Here is a 22,891-nt window from a genome sequence, read left to right as displayed (position 1 = left end):
CTATACCAAACTGCCTTAAATTTTTATTGTCGGCCCACTTAACCACAGCAAATTAAATAATAAAATCACGTCCGCAAGATCAAAGCGCGTTCGGCCCAGTTGGCCACAAAAATAGTAGGCATAATTAATTATGTACAACTGGTCCACGTGGCCCAGTTTATTGCCGCCCAGTTGATCACTGAGTCAATTCACAAACGTATCCACGTATTGTTTTATATTGGATTTAATCAGTTGTGATATTTAATGACCCCTGTTTTAGATTACATACGTAATATGCATTATTGTCACCAACGAAAAATTATGAAAATGGGTTCAAATAACTGTTTGACTACAAGTCTCATATATGTGACGAAAACTTCCTCTAAAACTCTTCCAAAACATTAAATAAATGATATTTCAGTGCAGAATTTATTTCATTCCCGATTAAATAGTTTAACATTCGTACCTAAACACAGAAGCATGGTCATCCTACAAAATAAAAGTATGTACCTACTATACAACATTCGTAGACACAGAAGCATGGTCATCCTACAAAATAGAAGTACCTACTATTACATTAACGTTAAACATACACGATTCTCCTTTAATAGCAGAAACAGTACTTTTTGTAACAAACGTAATTATCACTAAAATGGCTGTTTAAAGCTTCCAACTATCTTAACTCGTAGTTCTTGATTTGCTAATAGAACGCTATGCTTGCAACATTGCCGTTTAAGTAAGACTAAATTATGACGTTTTTGTAGCTACACAATTTTTTGAACTCGTAAATGTTTTTCCTAGATATGTATGATACGCGAAATGTATGATCGTTAAAAGTTATGTGTAAATAACTCGTCCACCTATTCGTAGCTTAGTACCTACTTGTGGAAAAAAATAAAGAGTTCAGTTTTTTTTTTTTTGTTTAATCGTTACAAACAAACTCACAATCAAATCTTTATTCTTTAATTACACTGAAGTACACCTACCTATTAGTGCAGATTACAAATAATGTATACGCCACATTCTGACCAAAATTTCGACCACAAAAATATTGCGCTCTACATCAGAACAACCGCGAACTCTGCGTTCCTTTTACAAAAAGCCCTTATAAATAAAAACATAAATAGTCATATGAAGCAATAAATTAGTTTATTGTACAATAAAATTATGTAGCAGTCGAGGTGTGTGGTCCGTTGTGGCACAAAAAGCCAGAACGTTGCCATAGAGACGTGACTCTACATCCTCCTCAATATAAGATCTTAGCTATAATATTATGAGTGTCCTTAAAACAGTTCATACAATGAAATGTTTGAATTTTAAATCAACCTGAGCATTCTAAGTTTGCAAATAATTTTGAGTGTTTAGATCTTTGACGAATGGAAAATCCGAAAGGGAATGTAACTAGCTGCAACATAATTAGGTACCTACTTTATAGTATCCCAAAAACTTGGTGTAGATATACATATATGATAAATTCTTTAGATGAACTTATCGGTCAGGGTAACTTTGATACACTATAAGTATGTTTTGTTATTCTCAGTGCCGTCTTTAAGGCAGGGCCCGCAGGGCCCTGGCCCGAGGCCCCGAGGTAGGCAGGGGCCCCACAATTCTGAAAATTTTCGATATACAACAACAAATTTTATAACATAATAAGAAAAATATCAAATCACACATTTTCCATCCCTTACATAGGCCCCAGCCAGTACCTTGGCCCATAGCCTCGTTGATCCTAAAGACGGCACTGGTTATTCTGTAAAAGCATGCTTGAAAGTTAAGGTCACCTGTAAAAGATGCATTCATCCATTTCTATAAGGCAAACGCTAGTTTTAAATAATTATATGTTAGCCTCTGTACTGAAAAATGTGTTTAAATAAAAGACCCTTTGACTATTGTAACCGCTTCCAGTTATTATCTATACTAAAATGTCGTACTGTTAAAAAATTAAAATTGCGTACCATTAAAAATTCGCTACACCTAAACAAATACAAGATAATTATTAAGACAGGTCACTACAACAAGATGTAATGAGTGAGAACATTACATTTTACGGCTAGTAAAACATTGCACTGCTGCTAATTGCAGACGTTAAAGATACAATGTTACAATGTTTGTAAGCCTTGATGTATAGCTTATTTATCTTTATGGACTCGCAAATAAAGAAAAAAAAACCATGAAAGTTGTCTTTACGACTTAATTTTAGTTTATATTTAGTTTTATTGAAATATTTGATGTGCCGATAGGCCATACAGAGAAAATACAGTTTTTAATGTTCTGTAGACTAACATTGCAGATATTTAGCGGTAAAATCAATCATTAAAAAAAAAAAAAAAAATCATTTATTGAGTACCAATACAGTGACATAAAATAATACAAACTCGACGATCGCCTCAACTAGGTATAAACCTGTGCTAGAGACGACCGACGCCTTCCACATTAGACTTAGCCATAGCCAGTATTGTACTATAGTCTATACAAATTTAAATTTCACTACACTATAAATAAATAAAAAATGCACAAAAACAAAAAATAATAAAGTACAAAGACCGAATTAAAAACATTCAAATTTCAGGCATGCAATGTGTGTGTATGAGTATTTGAGTGTGAGTGCGAGTGCGAGTGTGTGCGTGTGTGTTTGTGTGTGTGTGTGTGTCTGTGTATGTGTGATTAATAAAATTATGATATGTGGTGCTTTTAAAGTGTTATACTTGCGCTTTCAGAAAATCTTCAGTTTCCCCGTAAGAGAGGGTAAGTAATAAGTTTGTTAGTTTGTTTTTCAGTTCAGTTAATGTCAAATTGCGAATGTTTAAGATTTTATTGATTTTGTTGTAAAGAAGTGGACCTAAGAAACCGTGGAAACGTTTAGCAGCTGCGGTGTGTACAAACCGCAAGTTAATAATTCTGTCCTTACGCCTCCTTACAATGCTTAATTCCTTCCAGTTCGTCTGCGTGTGAGTGGCAACAATACAGTTTAAGATGAAAAGCTTCCTAATGGAAAGAACTTTGCACTCGTTATAAAGAGTTGTAGTGGGATAATAGATAGGTTTTGACATCATTACTTTCAATACTGCTCTCTGTGCTCTTTCGACTTTCAGCATTTGTGTTTTAGATGCCCCACCCCACGATTGAATGCAATAAGAAAGTACCGATTGGCATATCGCAAAGTAAACTTTTTTTAAAACATCTTGATCAGCAATTGAGCGAAGCTTTTTAAATATGATCATAAGTTTTCGAATACGAGACGACAGTAGTTGAATATGGTGCTTCCAGTTGAGCTGATTGTCCAAATGTACACCTAGATATTTAACGGTGACAGTGCGTGATAAATGTCTGCATGTACATGCTTCATTACCGAAGGTGTTACACGTATGTGCTGTGATGGTGAGGTCCTTTGGCTGAGAAGACTTGTATAAAGAAAACGTTAAAAATTTGGTTTTATCTAAGTTTAATGTCAGAACATTTTCATTTAGCCATGCCATAACTCTTGAAAGGCCAGCTTCTGCTGATTGTTTAGCTGTCGTCCAGTCACTGCCACTAAAAACCAGGGCCGTATCATCAGCGAAAGTCACCACACGACCATTGGACAGAGATATATTACAGAGATCATTAATATACACTAAGAATAATGTAGGGCCTAGTACGCTACCCTGGGGCACACCATAGGTAATCGCACATTCAGAGCTAGTCAAATGTCCGATTTTGACAACCTGTTTTCTGTCCGTAAGATAACTTTTTAATAGTTGTAGTGCCAAACCTCTGACACCAGCTCTCTCCAGTTTCTTCAGGAGTATCGGTATGGACACGGTGTCAAAGGCTTTAGCCAAGTCCAAAAATATACCAATACAGTATTTTTTGCTATCAAGATTACTCATAATATGGTTGGTTAAGTCATTTACAGCGTCATTTGTGGACTTACCCCTAAGAAAACCATACTGGTGGTTGGAAAAGAATTTAGTTTTGTGAAGAAAACTGGAAAGCCGAGTATAAATAACTTTTTCTAAGATTTTTGACATTGTTGGTAAGATAGATATTGGGCGGTAATTATCAATTCGATCTGAGTCTCCAGCTTTATGAATCGGATGAATTAGGGCAATTTTGAATAATTCTGGAAACACTCCAGATCGCAAGGAGAGATTACATATGTGAACAAGGACTGGCATGAGAGATTCTTTACAAAGTTTGAAGATTTTAGAAGGTATGTTATCATAACCTGTAGCACATTCAGTTTTAATGCTATTTATTATATCACTTAATTCATATATATCAGTCTCTCTTAGACCCATAGAATCGCGGGGTGTTTGATAGTTATTACACTGTGGGTCGTTTACTTTTACGTTTACATCCTTTACGATATTTTCCGCCATGTTCTTACCTACGTTAACAAAAAAATTATTTATGTCATTAATATTTTGATTTTGCGTTAAGAGTTCTAAGTTGTCAGTTTTAGATGTTGTCATATTTGTGAATTCCTTTATCAGCTTCCAAGTTTGCTTGTCGTTCTTCTTACATTTACCTAATTCAGCTTTTTCATATGCATGCTTTACTTTTTTTAAAAGATTTCCACAGAAATTTCTGTAGCGACAATAGATTATTTGCAGAGATAGGTTACCAGGTTGTTTCTTAAGTTTCAAATGCATTCTATCTCTCGTTCTTATACAACGCAAAAGTCCCGGTGTAATCCATGGTTTTCTTGGTACAAAATTTCTGGAGATTACTTTGTATATCACATTGCTTTGGATTACATTTTGCAAAAATCTGGTGAGCGATTCGGAGGCAATGTTTACATCTGTTAACTGAAGGATATCAGTAAAGTTTTTTGATTTAATTTGATCTAATACATTATTATAATCTATCCTTTTGACAGTTACAGCCTTGGTTTTGTTAATTTTTAGTTTTTTCATCCACAATAAAACAGCAGCGTGATCTGTAACGGAAGAGTTAATAACTACCGTATTACATGGCAGGTCAGATTTTAGTAAGACATGATCGAGCGAGTTGTTAGCCCGAGTAGCATACCTATGAGCAGGTAACAGCCCATGGATAGCCAAGGTATTTAGGTAATCATCCATCCTGGGATCGGCGCTGGTTTCGGCTATATTAATATTTATGTCACCAATAACAACTATATTCCCAAAAGATGTTAGCGAAGACATCAGATTACTAAGTGATTCCAAAAATTTATCAATTAAACGGGTCGCTGGTGACCGGTATATGGCGATTATTGCAGTGCTTTTGTTCAATTTAACAACCAAACAGTTAGCGTCATGTAATGTGCTTTCGGAAACAGTGGCTCCAGCTAACGTATTACGTAAATAAACAACAACACCTTCATTTTGTGATGGACAATGTTTAGTGGCATAGGAATTATATCCATATAGCGCTGGTATGCTTGGCAGCTGTTTTAGCCAACATTCCGTGAGTACGATTATGTCTATATCAATATTAATTTGATCTAACAGTAATTCAAATTGAGGTAAATTTTTTGATATACTTCGAATATTTTGTGTCAAAATGGAGAGTTTGCATGTCTCCGTTTTGACAATATCACGAACGCTTTCGGTGTTACATATCGTTGCATTAGAGACAGTAAAGTTATCTAAATCTAGATTAAGTTCGTTTGTGTGAATGGCCATATTAATTTTTTAAAAGGAAAAGTATTCGTCGCACTAGCAAGGCTTGGTTATCTTTTATCGTGGTTTTTTGACCCAAAATCCTTGAAATAGACGCAGACTCAAAAAGGTAGTAAATATTTTTAACAAAGTATGATTTACTAAGGATAAGTGGCAATGAACGTGGCAATAATATATTTGATATAAAATTAACATTGAAACTTGGCATCAATAAAATCTTATTAATTGCAAAGTATATTGAACGCAGACCACACTTTTGTGTTTGAATATTTGTTTGAGCTTTGACAATTGTGTAGTGTTTTAATGAGTAGTATAAAGTATAATAATAATTTGTGTAGGTTATAGTGTTGACGTTGAACATTTTACAGAAGAAACATATTACATTTAAATATATGTAAACAATATTCAGGTGTATAACCATCAAACATTCAATTAAATATAAATATTTTTTTTTATAAACATTAATACAGACAAAAAACGATTTATACAATTTAAATTTTAAGCTTATGTGTAGATTAAAGAGCAATAACAATACAATTCTAATGGATTTGCAGAATATACAAGTTAAGTCTGATTCAAAGTTATTTTTGTGAAATAGCCTTATGAAATTACGCATAATATCTAAATATAGTCAATCTTTATTTATCTTAAGCAAATCTTCTTCAGTGTTTATTCGAATGAGGGGGCTACCATCATTTTTTCTTATGTAAATATATCCATGCGAGGTCCAACAATATTTAAAGCTTTTTTGTTTGGCTATATCCTTGGTTCTCATAAATAGCTTTTTTGTTTGCGGAATTAAACTTTCTGATATGTATACTTGTGTTTTAGGTCCCTTCAATCCAAGAAGTGATGAGTTTATCCTATCACTACTATTGTTCTTGTTGTATTTTTTCGCTGACATTAGAAATTGATCTCGGTTAAGTACAGTGGAGAACTCGAGGATAATTGGCTTCGTTCCAGATTTGCTTTTTGAGCGATAGACATCGCGAATTTGACTTGAATCTATTTTACATTCAAGGTTAGTATTAAGACACTGCATCATATGGAGTAGGTCAGTTTTGTTCTCCTTATCATTTGTCGGGACATTACGTATCTCTACGCAAGTTAAGCGGGTGTTACGCTGCAAACCTTCGATTTTAGATTCAAGTGATTTTATGTATGCGCGATCCGATTTATGTTCATTTTCTAAAGTTTTAATTTTAATGGTTAAGTCGTCGTATTGGCGTGATACAAATTCCAGAGAGGTTTTCAATTCAACGTTAGTTTTACGTATTTCAGAAATTTCAGCGAGAACTTGCGCAATCATAGACATCATTTCGTCTTGTTTATCGAGATGCTGCACAGGAGAATTACTAGGACGCTGTCGCTTAGATCGAGGAACAGACGTTGTGGTCGCAGCGCCCTCTGTTGTCTTAGGCGGAGTACGTTGCATGTTAACGATAATTTAGATAAATCGAAAACAAGTAATCTGAGCAGATGAGGTAAGTTAGATCACCGGTACTAGGCGCACAGGATTCAATGTAAGTTATTCGTGGATTCCACTCACCAGTGGGAAGGCGACAACCAGCGGGGCGGATGCGATTGGTTGGGTATCGTAGAGGGCGGCGCGCGCGCAGGTAACAATTGGGCGGAGCACGAGGCGGAGCTGAACAAGTGGGAATGACCACGTACCAGGCGTTCAGACGAAGAAGAGATCGTTCACTTTGCACTGAAAGAACTTCTATAAACTTATGCACTCCTATTTTTTACTTTAGATTTTATGAATTACTATTTTAAATAATTTTTTAATAAAAACTGGCACTGATTATTTAAGCACGTCTACTTCGCGTAGCGGTCCGGGGGGAAGAGGAGGGAGGGAAGAGGAGGTAAGAAATTTTATTATATCTTAAGCTTTTAATATTTACTGTCTGAATGACAAAATATCAGCTTTTTCATAAAAGCATATGAAATTAAGAATATTTCAAGCATATGTCTGGTGACCGATAAAAAAAACAATAAGGTACCTACTAAGCTAAGGTATTAAGCTTATACATATATAAATAACGATCTATATAGTCTGATGATTATCCTATTTTACTTATATTGTAAGTTGTAACTCACGGATTTGCACGCACTTCTTAACTTATTTGGCTGAAATTTGTTATTTGATATAATATCAAATAACAATCAATGATATAGGTACAAACAGTAGTATCAGTATATCAAGACAGTATAACGTACCTACCTGAAATAACATAATACCTATAGATGACTTAAAAATCATTGGATAACATTTTAATATATATCTATCAAACCTTACCTTCCTAATGCAACCTATCGAATTACAAAAAAAGTAACAAGACGCACCATTATCTATAAAAAGGGACGATGAAGTGGTTTTCGGACAGATAAAAAACGGCGGAAACGCGTTCCGGGCGAATTGCAGGCTAAAATCGGCGGCTCAGCTAAACGTCTCAATAGGGCTGACGAATATTGATGGACTAGTGATTGAACACGCCTAGCCCGGGTTCCCGGTAGCGTTACAGACGATACCGCTTCGTCAAAGATTCGCGAAATATAGATATGCCACCTCTATCGTCGTCCAAATTTTTGTTGATAATATTTGATATGCACTAAACGATGGTATGTTTTACATAATTATAATTTAGAAGAAAAAATTAATTTATGAAAGTAGATTTCATACAATTTTCATACTAATTACAGTGCACGTGTACACCTACGATTTATGTAAAAAATATTATGAAAACAAATGCGGTCCAAATCTCATATTATAGACCACTAGGTATATACAGTGGTGGACGTTTAATTAGAAACACGTAACAGGATGAAGTAGTAATCAAATTTATTTACTTTAATGTATTTACGTATTAGAGATTAAGCATTATTTGATATGTAATAGAACACCCGCTTATCTAGTTTTATAATAAATTGCTTAATTTTAATCAAACGTTAGCTTAAATTAATAAAATTAAACAAATTTAAGTGAAGTCAGATTTCCGAGTATTTTCAGTCTGGACAACAAATTAGAAACAGCATGGTTCGAGTGTTCCAAAGTCAAAACCTGTTGAAATGTCGCCAATATTTTTTTCTTCTACAAATATTTGCACCGTTTTTTAAACATTCCAACTAAAAGTTTCTAAAAATTAATTTGCTTAGCAGTATAAATGGGTAAAAGTAAGATTTGTGACCCATCAACAAGAAAAATAATTTTAAGTTTACATTTTGACAAAAACTGGAGTTACAGGAAAATTGTAAATCATTTAGAGTGTTCGATAAAAAGATATTCAATACTACAGTTTATTTCAAAGAGCGTGGTACTTCTGATTAAGTGCCTAAAAAAGCTCAACCATGAAAAACCACTGCTCGCGAGCATAGGCAAATAATTCTTTTCGCAAAGATGGATCCATTTAATGGTTCCAATTCTATTAGAAAATATGTTTTTGCAAACGTGTTAAAATCTCATACAATCTAAGCCACGACATTGTAAAGCCGCTGTTGTCTATAAAGATTATAATAGTCTAAAAACAACCCCATATGTGCCCATAATATAATGTTTCCTCCGCCATGCTGAACTGTTTATTTATTATCTAAGGCCTGGTTAACTGAACGACGCGCGTATCCTTTGCCATCAGAATTGATTAAATTAATTTTAGTTTCATCCCAAAATAAAACTTTTTCACTGGCGGAATGTCCACTAGCAATATTTCTTAGTAAATGAAAATCGTCGTTCCCTGTACTGCCTAGTAAGAAGCTGTACTTTCCTGGCATCTCTCCCAAAAAATTTTGCCTCGATTTACTGCCTGCGAACCGATCTCATCGACACATTGCGAGGTTCATCTTCGGAAAAAACTAATTTTATAATAGAATTTGAACTTTTAAATGGATCCATCTTTGCCAAAAGAATCATTTGCCTATCCTCGCGTGCAGTGGTTTTTCATGGTCGAGCTTTTCTAGGTACTTGATCGGAAGTACCATGCTCTTTTAAATAAACTATAGCATTGAATATATTTTTATCGAACACTCTAAATGATTTACAATTTTCCTATAACTAAGTTTTTGTCAAAATGTAAACTTAAAATTATTTTTCTTGTTGATGGGTCACAAATCTTACTTTTAGCCATTTTTACTGCTAAGTTAATTAATTTTCAGAAACTTTTAGATGGAATGTTTAAAAAACGGTGCAAATATTTGTAGAAGAAAAAAATATTGGCGACATTTCAACAGGTTTTGACTTTGGAACACTCGAACCATGCTGTTTCTAATTTGTTGTCCAGACTGAAAATACTCGGAAATCTGACTTCACTTAAAGTTGTTTAATTTTATTAATTTAAGCTAACGTTTGTTTAAAATTAAGCAATTTCTTATAAAACTAGATAAACGGGTGTTCTATTACATATGAAATAATACTTAATCTCTAATACGTTAATACATAAATGTTAAATGAATTTGATGACTACTTCAACGTGTTACGTGTTTCTAATTAAACGTCCACCACTGTATATGTACCATAAGGTATGTGTATATTACATCTAAATGAGTATATCATCTTATACCTACATATTATACTTATTAAAATAAAAAATACATTTGCATGTTCACTTTTTACAATAATAATAAACTTCTAATGATAATAAAAACAACAATTCTTTTCCCTACGTATCTACTTATTTCAAAAGCACACTCCATTGTTGAGTATCGGTATAATTACGACTAATATATTATGTATAATCTACTCTTGACTTTGCTAAAGACCTTACGTAGAAGGATTAAGACCCTTTTCGACTGATTAATGGTCTTACACTTCATTCGATCTCAAACAAATTTATTTTTGTCAAACACTTCCAACGTATTTTTACACTCATGGCGGTCTAATTTTTAGTCTGTGACGCAGGTCCTCGGAGCCAGAATCATTACGTGTCAAAAGATACGGTAATTACGTGGCGACAGGCTCCCTTCTTCAGATTAAAAAAGCACTGCAATAAAAAAGCGAATCTACAAATAAACGCCCCGCAAACGACAATCTTTAAAAAATGTTTCATATACTTAGGTGTTTTTTGCCCATTATAATTATATACATACCTAGATACTATCATTAGTATCACATTATTTTACTGATTGTATTATTATGAATATTAATTAATTATTTTTCCTCAAAATGTTATGAGTACCTACTCGATAATAATAACTATCCGTTCCGGGTAATGCAGATTTACACATCCCATAGAGCTGTCCGTTGGCGATGTCTCAATAGTCGTTCTAATAATTTACAAACATATTATTCAAAGTAAATGTAGAGATTTTAAATTTTTAAGACCTTCTTATGAAATAAAACTAGAGGCAATATGAATGAGAAGTTCACTTACTGTGGGCAAAGTTTTATGTCTGTAAGAATGTACCGCAATAAAATTCAGCCTTCTCATAACTCAGCTAAAAGATTTGTAAAGTAATTATATTTAAAGGCCTTTTTATAATTGTACTCTACTTGTCTATTACCTATTTGATTATTATCAATTAATATACCTATTTATTATTAGGTAATTTATATTCTTTGTACGCATGTAGATATATCAGCTCATGACTAATACCTATACCTATAAGTTTGTTACTACAATATAAAATCAACACAGGAAAGTGAATAACTTTTTCTGTTTCACAGTTTTAAATAATAAAACAGGAAATCATAAGATTGTCAAAAGATGTAAATTAACCCTAATTACCATAAAATGTGTGTGAATCTGAATTTATTTCAACAATTCCAACCAGTGCCGTCAGTTTATTTTTCATCTGTGTTAATTCACTACAACATTAAGTTCTGATGCGAAGCGATTAATGTCCTAATTTTTCATGAAAACAAGGAACGTCATTTAATATTGGCGCTTACACGGTAGCTTATTTTGTTGGCGGTGAGCGAAATTTGGAAGCGATTGCGCACGCGACTGTAAAAGCCAGCTGTGGCCTGTGCTCGAACAACGTCTCGCATTTAAAAAAATATTACATTATAAACGGATTTAACAATCACATAATAAGCCTTAAAATGTTGCCATAATATCTAAAAGATGCAGTTTATATTTTAAATTCACATTTGTTTCGGCCTTTTGTATAAAATACGACAACCACAATTGATTTTATAACATCTGGTCCTACAGCTTTCCGAATTGATAACATAACGAATTCAATGCAAATGTTGCATTTAATGATTGATTGCTAAGATTGAAAGACCTCTGATAAATTACTGACTTTGTTGCGAATACGCAATGTATTAAATTAAGCAAACATTTATTGAATTTCATTTCCGTTGGAACTTGACTAATGTGCCCTCTCTAGTTATATACGACGTGACTTACGACTTTTGCTTGTTTGACCCGTTGCAGGCACATGAATTATCTAGTATTAAATTACTTTGATTTAGAACTACCTAATTACTTACAAGATAAATTATTTACGCAATACACAGAAATGGAAAGCTATGTATACGATACGAGACATAGACACTGTTTTGTTATTTCATGTTTTGATAGGATGTACCAAATTTTAACAAACTTTCAGCTTCGACATTTATTTATTTTACGATATCATATTTAAGAACTAAGTATAAAAATAAATTTTTTGCTAAGGTTTTGGTCAGATCTTGATTGTTTTTTTTTTTTTTCGTTATTCCTCACGCTTTACATTCTTCAGTATGAGTACGAAGCAACGCGTGTGAGACGCACGCTGCTCCCAGGCGTGCATTTGATACAAATCTCCGTCAGCTCGTAGGCATATGTCAATCAAAGCAGATCGATGTACGGTAGCGGTTTGGCAGTGATAGTACGGGCCGCGGCCGGGGCGCCCCTGCGATGTGGGTGGGCTCTGTGTGTGGCCTCGCTCTGGGTGGGCCGCGCGTACACACACACACACACCGCATTAACACACGCCACGCGCAAATAAACACAATAATCAACTAGTATACCCCGTCATCGGATAGATCGCTCTTAGGTGTAGCCTACAGTCTACAAATCTCTGTATATGTCTCGGTGACGCGACGGCGCTACTATCGCCTCTCCTTACCTTCACGAACTCTGTCCTTAATATTGTAGCACCTCGTATACAATCTGAACTTTTTCAACGAGCATTTAATAATAATCCTACTTAAAAGCTTTTAAATTATCTTAATATAGAGCAAAAAAGTTTAAACACTTATTAATATGTATAGGTAAATTCATCACTATTAGATATTGGATCTTCACTGACAATAAGAAGAACCGGTTCAAAACATTACAAAGCTATTTTTCCATGTTTATCTAATCACACTTACATATTGACTTACATAATCAACCTTGTTTGTATTTGCATCCAACTTAATCCATATAAAAACACAGCTGCCTATTGGTACACAGATTTCATAAAACTCTATATTTTGTATTTATATATCTATTACGCCATCAAGTAATAAATTTTCAAATTCAGGGCACTAACCGACTCATAGAGCAGGACTTATCAAATTTAATGGGAATGGCCAACACTGCTCGAATAAATCAATAATTTATTCTCATCTCGTACAATTCTCAGTATACTGTATAGATATCAAGTTACAATTGTTATCTTATCCTCGATTATCAATTTCGCGTTAATTCTTGGTTAATTGTTTGCCTGTAGAAATATACACCTAAATAAGTATACCTTGGATTCTTGGTAATTTTATTAGGATCTTTCATTAAAAATGGCTTGCTTTAGACCTTCAAATGTTTCGCACATTTTTCTTAGATTCCAGCGATAAGAATGAGAAAGAGCTTTCGTAACACGTGTTTGTTACTTCTGGGTATTTTAATATTTTTTGACTGATATAGGTACTGAAAATCCAAAATAATTGATTTTATTAATTATAAAACGTAAGCATCTCGCCTAAGTATTTTCAAATACTTATCGACATTTCGAAATAGGTAATAGACGACCGTATAAAAAGAAAATGTAATAAAACTTGTCAGTGTCTACCACTCTACAACAAACCGCTTGGAAAACTAGTTATAGATGTAATTATATAATTCACTAGAATAAAGTCAATTAATCCATATATCGATTCCAGTTAATAAGAACTTCGAGTTACAGTGAAATGTTTACACAGCAATAAAAGTAATTAACCACAACGTTTGCCAATGCAATAAAGCCTCGAAACGAGCAATGAAAAAAATTAAAGTACCATTTAATTAGTGATTATAGTCAGTTAAAATGCTCTAGACAACATTAGTAACAGACCACCTGCATGAAAATTTAAAACTAATAATTCAAAGCTCAAAAAACAGACGCTCATAAAAACAATTAAGTTTGACCGCTTTACCATAAAAGAGAGTAACACAACCAATCTCGGAGCAATTAAGGATTCTAATGGCAGGAAAGGATAGAAACGCACGTGAGAGGCCATTACAACTTATGAGCCACGCTAGCGTTTATTTATTCCGTGAATTTGACCAAGGGATAGTCTTAATTAAATAATAACTACTACAAAGAAATGTAAACGATACTAATTTGACTAAATTAAATAAATATAACTTATACATCATCGTTAAAGGAGCGTCAATTTGCGAGGAAAGATGCTTTCCTCGATGCTTTTCAATTACATATTGTATTAATTTTTAATTTTTATCCTCTACCAAGAAGAGCTTTTTCGTTTTTTTTAGACAATGCAATATAATTAAGGCAACATAAGTAGAAAATGTTTTAAATAGCAACCGTAATAAAAACAAAACTTACTGGTTTCCATAGACAGAACATTTTAATAGTACCAGATTACAAACATGGGTCACGCAAGCAGCATGGGCCTTTGCTATAATAGATGGATATTAACTTATATGGCGGAATCCCAACCATAATCATATTTCAAGGTGGGTGGTCGTTGTCAGTCTGTCGTCACAGCATTATGATCAATTTGTACGCTTTTCTTCTGCGCCGGCGCAACCCTGCGACTCGCAGTACGGCGGGTAGATTGGACTTTCGTCATGCACCCTGATGCGTTTCTTTTCATACTTTTTCTGTCATATTTTATCGAAAGCTTCGATATCCGTGAACTTTCGTTAATGATATTATAAAATATATTATTAATACATTTACGATACATTTATTAAAGATAATACCGTGCACTAAGACAAAGAAGCAGTGTGACCAGATTAAATTTTACAAAAATACCGAGGCACCTCAAAAAAATACTGAAATATACCGACTTACATATGACAGATATACCAATAAAAATACTGATTTTCTTAACACGTTTTATTTATTCATCCTCACAATAAATGTTAGTTTTATAGATGCTAATCTACTTTGCAGTTTCGCATTGCATGCTTTACAAAATGCGGCGAAATCATCATCCTTATAACGTGAAAGCCACAAAGAAAATTCCGGAATTTGTTCCCACTCGTTAAATAACTTTGCTGAAAACTAGACATGCTGTCCGGATGGATGCAACTAAGTAAATAAAAACAATGAAAATCGTGTTCTATTTATATGATGACAAAAACCATCTCCTATTTTGGGGAAATTCCCGAATTATCGAAAGAAAATCCTCAAAGATTAAGTCGAGTGCAGAAGAGACAATCATTTCACTTGAACCGTATTAGACGATTTTATACTAGTAATGAAATATCTTATATGTTTAACTATTACCTATTCATCCAACTGAAAACTTAAAAACTATACGTTGTTTTGAAAATTATAGATAAACTAGCGGTCCGTACCAAATTCGTCCGGGTAAACTGATATTCATGAAACACAACGGATTTCAATGTATGCAATCTGGAAATTACGCTCTATCTAATGGTGCAAACCGCATTAAAATCGGTCCAGCAGTTGTAAAGTTTTAGGAGAACATACATTCTGCAATTCTGATTTATAATAAGTATTGATTGATAATTGTATAGGTAGTATGACAATACTACAACGCCAGCGACGGCCGTCTTTCTTGTCATATCTGTAATTATTTACTCATCTTTGCTCATAGATAACATGTATAAATCCGGAAAAGTCCCCAATGTTCGCGTTCCGGGGAATTCCGCATACATTGTCGCAAAGACGGTCACTCACGACGGTGTTGCCATAACGTCAACCAAAATATACCCAAAAATACTGACTTCCAGCAATATACCCGAAAATATACTGATGTTCGGAAAAGTCGATGAAATATACTGAAAAAGTATTAAAATACTGAATCTGGTCACACTGCAAAGAAGACCGCGGTTACATACTTGGAAACTATAAAATACCTTACTAGGTAATGGAATTCGAATAAACCCACCCACATCGTTCGTGCATTGTGGAGCGGTTATGGTTAAATTTTGCAAACAATGCCCGACTGGTGTGGGATGACTCAATTAGTAGGATTCAGAAGATTAGTACACACAATAGACCGTAAATAGCTTCAGACGCCGCTCTCGGCCATAATGTCTACTTGGAACGACTGCAAACATAGAAATAATGATACAATACAATAGATACAAATATAGACATTGCTTTGCTTTGATAACTATCTCGTCTAAATATGGTTATAATATCTATACATATAATAAAATCGTAGGAAAGTCAAAACTGTACATTGAATATTTTTTTAAAAGAATACATATTCCATGATCTATAATCGATATAGAAGCCAAAAATATAGTTTTTAGAATTTTTGTCTGTTTGTCTGTTTGTCTGTTTGTCTGTTTGTCTGTATGTTTGTCCGAGCTAATCTCGAAAAGTACTGCATAGATTGACTTCAAATTTTGCATGAATATTACTAACAGGTCGAGTGAGGTTTTTTTAAACATATAATCATGCTATCACCTCCGGGGGAGGAGCTGTGAACCTTTACTTTTCTTACGTATTCCGTGTACTACGTCAGCGTACAATCTAAAGACTCATGTTTAAATGTTGTTTTTGAGTAAGCCATGCTATTATCTAGCTTTACACTATAAAAACTACGTCATTTACGTAATTTGGGCAGAGAAACTGTTTAATGAATCTTAGTACTATAAAGACAAATTTGATTCAGCGCCATCTATGAGATTTCGTAAAAATCAAATCAATTTACATGTTAACACTACTGAACACAATGTTAAAAATTAATAATTTAAATATAATTATGTTAGTTATTTATTTAACTCTTTAACCCATAATAAATCTTCCCTTCCCTATAAGGTGCGCTTATAATTCGTGTGAATATACTACATTTTTAAAAGTGAGGGTAGATGTATATTATTTTAAGTCAAACTAGACACCATTACAGTTAATCTAATATTGATTGTGTTCATTGGTTACATTTTTAAAAATCTTCGTGTTTTAATAATTCGATCACGAGGCGGGACTCTAATACAAAAAGGTTAGTTCGTTGATAATTATTATTCCTTCATCATTTACATGTTGTTAATAAAAAATAATATACTTTGACTGTTAATACTTTTGTTCAGTATTTATCTATATGATTATTGCTTGGTAATTAATATATTTTCATGTCGTATACCTAATTATAAACATAAGTGTGATGTGAAACTAGCTGGATTTATTTTTACACACTCACAGTCTTATATTTTGTGTTAATGTTAAAATAGTATTAATAATAGTGTAAATCATAATATTTTTTCAAAGTTAAAAATATTTCCTTTTTTCTGATGGTGTTGCCATCGAATTAAACCGCGCTGTCGTTTCGTTCACAAAAAGTCATGTTATTAGGACCGAATATGTAGCCGCCTCAACTTACGGAAACGAGAGTAACCTGCGTTGTCTGTTAGTTATTGTATAGTCGAATTTAACGTTACATGGAAATTGGAATCTAAATATATGTATACCTACTTATATTAAATCTGTAGAGGTCAATTCTGCACATGAAATATATTTCCTAAATAACTATTATTTTTCATATTCGTGAGCAGAGCAGCAACTCCATTTTTAAGCTGTCGTCGCGTGTGCGTTCTTAATGCGTGTATCTTAATGGTTAAAGCTACACAGAAATCAAGTATGAAAGAAATGTTCTCCATATTATATAAAAAATATCTCCCGACATCATAAATGTCTATCTTTTATGGTTGAGCTTAGGAGTTCAAAGCTTTCTGATTATATTTGTCTACTAGCTGTCTCCGCGACTTCTTTCGCGTGGAATAGTGACTATGGGACCTATGACCATGGGCTCAGGGTGGGGCAACAATAAAAAATCATTTTTATTTTCATGCTCCCACTCCCGCGCCCACTCGCACTCCCACGCCATATGCCACGTTCAGTCCCAATCCCACGCCCACGCCCACTCCCCTTCACAATTAGTACCTACCAGATCAAAGCCAGGGTAAGCGCCCCACCCAGCCCCACCGTGGCTACGCCCATGCTGAATTACTACTTAAGATACAATTATTGAGTAAATACGTACTAAAGTCCGGTCGCGAAGCAGAAAGAATTTCGTACAATGACCTCTTTACCTACTGACAGTGGTCACAAACATTTTTGAATGAAGTGCAGTTTACATGAAATATTTGGAGGAGAAAATGTTTTTTACTAATTTATTAAATAAATGTCCTCTATTCATTTACAATACTAATTAGTTAGTTACATTTTAACTTTTTCAATAACAACGATATATTATATAAAAAAAAGTGTGCGTGTACACACATAAGAAGTGAAACTTCTTTATGACCTTATTTTTCAAAAAATAATATACTATGTAGGTACAATATTACAGAAATACGTTATTCTAACACGCGATTTCGACTTAGGCGGATTTTGATTGGACATAAAGAGTTTGAGGTTTATTCTTATAAATTTTGAATTCACAAAATCATAATTGAACACCTGACACCAATCAAGCAAACACAAACCTTACGCTCTCAGGTTAAAGGTTTACAATCCCTAAGGACGGCGGTCATTGCACCTGTGCGAGCAAGACACATTATTTTTACAAGGGAGTGACAGTGACAGGTTAATGTACGAAATTCTTCCTGCTCCGCGACCGGACTTTACCATAAATAATTAAAAGAATTGTTATTAAAATTTCTTACTAAACTGAGCTAAAAAACTTACGTACCAAATTATTAAAGAAAATCAAGAAATGAAATGCTTAACCTATACCAAATAGTTACTACATAATGTAATTTAAAATTATGATTAGTATATAATATCGAAAATCAAAAAAGAAATGCCTAACTAATTCTACGTACGTCTACGTAAAATTTCTTTTAAATTATGTCATATTATTTTTTAAGAACCAGGGGGGGGGAGAGGAGCAAATTCTATTTCCTTCCTTTCTTAAACGGATGTTTTTAATAATCTATGGTGTAGCCACTGATCAGCTTAATCGATACTCAGTTTTTATCAAATCCAGCAACAAATCCAAATTAGATCTTTCCTGTCTCACGCACGTAACTAAAGGCTGAAGAGAGAGAGAGCATGTAACTAAACCGTTTAGACGAAGAAAAGTGTATAGAAAAAGGAATAAATAATTTCATAAACTTCCCGACGATCTTTAAAAATAAATTATAACTTTCATTTTTTTCATTCCCACTTTTACCCCTATGTAGGTATAATAAGTGGATGAACCAATTTTGATACACTTTATCTAAGAACCAGCGTCGGAAAATATTCTGCATAACAAAAAAAACCGCATCTAATTCGGTTTACCTGTTAGCCAGCTACGGTGCCATAGACAGACACACACACACACACACAGAAATACATAGCGGTCAAACACATAACACCAGTCTTTTTGCGTCGGGGGTTAAAAATATAATACGACATAATTTAAAGGACATTTTATGTGGAAAATTTACCTATACACCAGGGTAGATAATTTTTGAAACAAAAAAAAATCGCAGTAGGATGAAACCCATTAGAAAAGGATATGATAAAAATGTAAGGAAAAATAAATTACGGTCAATCGGAGTTCGGGAAGTGGGAGGGGGGGGAGCTTTTAAGAGAAAAAATGGTTTCTCTCGATTTCTCGATAATAATAACACCTGCTATTTTTTTTTCTACATATTTTAATTGTACAGACATCACTTTTCCACAATTTTATTATATGTATTGCTTCACAAGCATTGGCAGACGACAAGCGCTTGTCGCCATCCGTCGCGATTTGAACTGAGCGTTCCCACGGCATGTGTGCGTATGGCAAGCACTGGCGAGCGACAAGCGCGCCGATTCCCATGGCATGTGGTGTGGTGTGGCGCGGTCGGATTTGTGAAGCAAACATGTCGTGGGAATCAGGCTTTAACTTAATTTTTATTCACCCGCATCAGTGCCACCTAAAAAATCTTTATATCGAAATTCGAGCAAAGTTAAGAAAATGAGAAATAAGAGTTCTCAAGGATCGTTAGAGATAAGAGGCTTACTATTGACCGAAAACAACATGTGTTATGCCGAACCTGAAACTGCTTCACAACGAGAATTGCGGCTCACAGCTGACCGCGAACGGCATGTACTATCCTGTGAGACCGAAACCTTCACTGAGAGGGTATAACGTCTCACAGCTGATCGCAAATGGCATATTGTACTATCCCGTGAGACCGAAACCCTCACTGAGAGGGAATTACGTCTCACAGCTGATCACGATCGTCATATTTTATCTCGAGAATCTGAAACTTTTACTCAATATGAAGACCGTTTGACAAATAATAGGGTGCACCATAATATTATTCGATCGCTCGAAGATGAACATGAGCATAAGCAATGACTAGAGTAGGGACGCGAATATTACCATTATTTGAGACAAGAACGATTAATAAGTTTGTTTAATGAAAGATTAAGAATTGAAACTATTGGTCTCTTGAAACGGACGAATAGCGAGAGGCCCGTCTTACTGCAGACAGATTTCGACATAGTCTTAATGACTTAGAGGTAAACATAGAAGATCAATCTACAAATTCGGTGGTGTGGTCCGACAAATATAAAAGTGGGTTTGCTTATAACCTCACAATTGATTACCTACAGATCATCTTCTGTATTGGCGATATTAACGTAGTATGTTATTTTTGTAATGCTTTAAAGTGGAGTAAGGAGTCGGCTTTCGTTTGAAGATACGCCGGAACCTTTGAAATCACTACTTTTAAGTTTTAGAGGAACATGTGCAATCTAAACAGTTCTTAGACAATATTAGCTCTTATAGTATTGCGTTTTAAATGATCCTTTGGTGCTCAACAATTATCAGATGCTCCTTTCATTCTTACTTTTAAGATACAAGGTCAAGTTTATCATTTGATAGGATCCCTTTTGCCTGAAGGCCAACCTAAGTTTCTTTAAATATATTTTGTATTCGACTACGACGAATAATCGAATACAAATAATCAATATTTCTCGAATTTAAAACTGAACTCATTTCACAATTTTAGAACATGTTAATTCATCAGGTTAATCCGTATATATGCGTTTTAAATCGACATTAGAAGCTTTTCCTCAAGATGGTGATATTAATATAAAATTGGTATAAATGCCGATAGACGGAAGTCTATCAGCACTCAGGAATTCCCTGAGCGTGTTATAACGCCCAGGCCACAGTATTACAATTTTTCCTACAGTAGGGCGACGAATGTATTTTCGCATAGCAACGGAGGGGAACTCGTGGGGCGTAAAGTGACGTACCACAAACATGCTTAGTTTGTGGTACCGAGCGCGAAAGAAAGTCATCGTGTTTTTAGTAAAGTTACTATGTAAACTAACGTAATTTATTACTTAGGTACATATTCTATAATGGTGCGCTCAAACTGTTAATCTACATTTAATTTAGATTATTATTTTAATTAGTTACTAAGAAATGTAGAATTTAAATCACATTCATTCATGTTTTCCTCAGATATTCGATGTCTATGATTTTCGATGATTTTAAGATTTTCTTATCAGAGTATTCAATTTTAATGTAGTTAAATTTTATAAGAGACAATTAAGAACATTCAAAAATAAAGTGTCACGTATTTTTTTTAAACGACGAATGACGAAAAACGACCGAATCGCGGACGAAGTCGCGGGCAACAGCTAGTCTGGAATATGTTAGTTCTAAAAGCTTCTAATGACAATCAAAATATTTCAAATTTAGCGATATGTAATTTATTAAAACTAATTAATATTTTAATAATGTTTCAATTTGATTACATATTAAATTGTACTTATAAAAAATTATGTAAGTACCTATTAAGGTGATGAATTAATTTTTCTAACATTTACGGCCCTTTTCAAACCTTCGTAATTTTTATATTATTAAAGTTGTCGTGATGAAAATTCTTGACAAGAAAGTTCAATAGTAACACAATACGTCTACCGTTTTAGAAACATGATTACATGATATTTTTTCGATAGAAAAAAAATACAAAGTTATCATTGTTATTTTTTTTTAATCTCTGGCATCTTCAAAATAACAAACGTAAAGTTACGACTTTTTGGATATTAACTATAAAATATACAACCTATACGTCTACCGTGTTAGAATTTTGAAATATGCGATGGTTTTGAAATAAACAAGAAATACTTGAAATTAGCGCGCGACCAGCCAATATAGCGAGAGCCGCCCTGTACCTTCCTACCCCGATCGCTGCACGAGTCATTCCCGCTACGGCCGTCACACGGGGAACTTGTGTCGCTCGCGCAATCGTAAAAAAGGGTGACAACACGATAAGACAAAATGAGACAAATGGGGACAATAAAGAAAATAAGAAGAAGAAACATAAAGGTTGGAGGAAAAAGAATGCTTACAATTGGAACAAATTAATGAAGTAAGTTGGTTTTATTTTAAATTTGATGATAATTGTATTATAGACGATGTTTGATATGTACCCCTGTTTTAAGTACATAACGAATGTGTAAGATTTTTTCATTTATAGCATAAATAATCTGTTCAGAAATCCGGAATCCAGAAGGAAAATAAACCCACTGATTGTTCACAATGTGAATCCACTCCTTCGTAAGTACCTTTATTCAGTCAAAAATGTATGTTATCAAAGCTCTACTGGTTTTATCGCATGATTCCATTTTTAGCAAAAAGCAACAAAGTGCAAAGAAATAAAAAATCATGGTGAACTTAGTGGAAGTATGGTGGACATAATATGGAACAGGAGCTCATTGGAGTAGTATTATATTTAAAAAAAATACGAAATAATTTCAAGAATTACATTTCTTAGAAGGTGGTAGATAAGTATGTTGTATAAAGAATTTGATGTTGATATTTATTTCATTTATACTTACTACACCTGTGCGGGAAATTGCTTAGTAATAAAACAGGTTTATATTCATATTTACATAGTAATGTGAGTTTTCATTTCGAAAAATTTTGTGTAAGTATATTAAATTGAGTTCCTGGGTGATCTGGA

Source organism: Colias philodice, chromosome 6, assembly GCF_061535455.1.
Source record: "Colias philodice isolate Cphi_HAF_F1 chromosome 6, ilColPhil1 Martin Lab GWU primary, whole genome shotgun sequence".
Classification (NCBI taxonomy): Eukaryota; Metazoa; Arthropoda; class Insecta; order Lepidoptera; family Pieridae; genus Colias; species Colias philodice.
The sequence above is the reverse complement of the archived record's forward strand: the minus strand, read 5'-3'. Positions refer to the sequence as shown.